Consider the following 2306-nt stretch of genomic DNA (forward strand, 5'->3'; position numbering starts at 1 on the left):
AAAACTTAGTACCTTATATAAAATTTGCTACCATTATCTTTATTACAAGACTCCACCAGCACATTTAGAAAATAGAACATGCCATCTCTCAGCACCAGCTACAAAACTTGTTATATAGCAAGAAGACATGCAAATGAGGCCTTTCTCTTCTCTTGAAAACCAGGCCAGCACAGACCCTGAAGATCAGGCAACAGCAATCAGCCCTTGATTCCCAGGTCTCCCCACTCAGTGATCAGCACTGAACACAGAGCACACCATGGATTTGTGGCTGATGTGGGTTTTCCTTGTTGCTCTTTTAAACGGTAATTTATGGAGAAACAGAAATACTGAATATTTTAGTGGACATGAGCAGGAATCATAGTGAGTGTTTATGGCAGTTAACTGACAAGATTCTCTCTTTTTCACAGGTGTTCGATGTGAAATGAAGCTGGTGGAGTCTGGGGGTGGCCTGGAGGATCCCTGAGACTCTCCTGTATAGCCTCTGGATTCACATTCAGTGACTACTGGATGGTATGGATCAGACAGGCTCCAGGGAAGGGGCTGGAGTGGGTTGGAGAAATTAATAAAGATAGCAGTCAAATCAACTATGCACCATCCCTGAAGGAACGATTCACCATCTCCAGAGACAATGCCAAGAACACACTGTACTTGCAAATGAGCAGTGTGAGATCTGAGGACACCGCCACTTACTACTGTGCAAGGGACACAGTGAGGGGACCTCAATGTGAATCCAGACATAAACCTCACTCTGAGGCTGCTCTGGGCCGCCAAGGGGTGCACAGCCCACAGAAAACAGGTTCACTTCAGTTGACTATGCAGATAAGACTAGATTAAACACTCTCCTCAAGTATCTGGGCTGCACTTTCTCCTACAGTTTCCCTGAAATTCTCTCTGCATGCATGTTCTGAAGGGAATCCAATGTCCTCAAAACATTATATGATCTCCTTGTATTATTTTTTAAAAAATTGAGGCCAATATCCCATGAACAAAATGCCAACTGACAGCTTTGAGAACATAAAGTACCTCACCTTGGTCACTTGAATTACATGATAAGGAAATCCATGGACATTCCTGAGTCTTTTCATATTCCAGGCAGAGCCCTACCTCAGTTACCTCAGCCTACACTGAGACTTATATTGATGAGCAAAGAAGAAGTTGAGCAATGATAAAAAAAAAAATGAAATGTCAGGACCTCCCCTTCTTAGAAAAGTTAGCGCATACAAAGTCACTGTGGTGTCATATGACCAAGGAGCAAGAGAATGCTAGGATTAACATTATATTATGCCAGAATTTGAAAAACAATTGCAGCAGCTTTAGCCTGAGGATTTGTCTTGGACATTTTTTTTTTTTGGTTTTTTTTTTTTGAGACAGGGTTTCTCTGTATACCTTGTGCCTTTCCTTGATCTTGCTTGTAAACCACGCTGACCTCGAACTCACAATGGTCCACCTGCCTCTGCTTCCCAAGTGCTGGGGTTAAAGGCGTGTGCCACCACTGCCTGGCATGTCTTGGGCACTCTTACCATTAAGAGTTAATAATACACTGACTGGGACATGACATTATGCCTAGGTTGGCTAGGAGGTTTTGTGTTGGTCTAGTGTCTTCCAGCTACAAAAGCTATCAGCTTGAAAACAGACTGTCATTTCCTCTAGATTCTTAAAACTTTGGTTATATGGCTAATGAGTAAAACTGATAACTCTTTATCAATGATGTCAAAACTTGAGGTAAAATTATTGGAAATGATAACTCTGTTTTGTCATAGTTTATTAATGATGACTAAAAGGCAAGCAAAATGAAGTGAAACACATGTCCCAAAACAAATTTATGTGATCTATATTTTGGAACATCATGAATATATCCCTGCATGCTAAATTCTGTATGAATAAAGAAGTACTCTGGCTGTTAGTCAGAGAGGCTGAAAGATTCTCAGGACCACCAGGGTCTGGCTCACCTCCTTCCCTTGTCAACTCCTTATATCCTTGCTAAGACTGGTGCCACCAAGTTGGGTCCTGTCAGAGTAGAACAGCCAGGCTGAGATGTAATTCCTCTCTGTCCATCTCTTCTAAAAATGAAACTAAGAAGAGTCCTATGTCTGATTTCTCTTGTGGCAGTTCTTGCATCCACACATCTTCAGACCCTGCCCTCATCCAGAGCTGGAATATTACAATCTACCTACCTAGAGAATCAAAATCACACAATTTTCCATTGTTATCTGAATCCATCATGGATCACACTGGATCTTTAAGGTGAAATCTCATCTCTGACAGGCTGCAGGCTTATTTGTCTAAGAGCCAAAGAAATTCCAACC

The 2306-nt window shown here is 41.8% G+C and overlaps 1 pseudogene; it reads left to right on the top strand.

Moving 5' to 3' along the window:
• The first annotated feature begins 256 nt into the window (after positions 1-256).
• Positions 257-834, top strand: LOC118575285 (annotated as a pseudogene).
• The last annotated feature ends 1472 nt before the right edge of the window (positions 835-2306 follow it).

The sequence above is a fragment of the Onychomys torridus genome, unplaced genomic scaffold (assembly GCF_903995425.1).
Source record: "Onychomys torridus unplaced genomic scaffold, mOncTor1.1, whole genome shotgun sequence".
Classification (NCBI taxonomy): domain Eukaryota; kingdom Metazoa; phylum Chordata; class Mammalia; order Rodentia; family Cricetidae; genus Onychomys; species Onychomys torridus.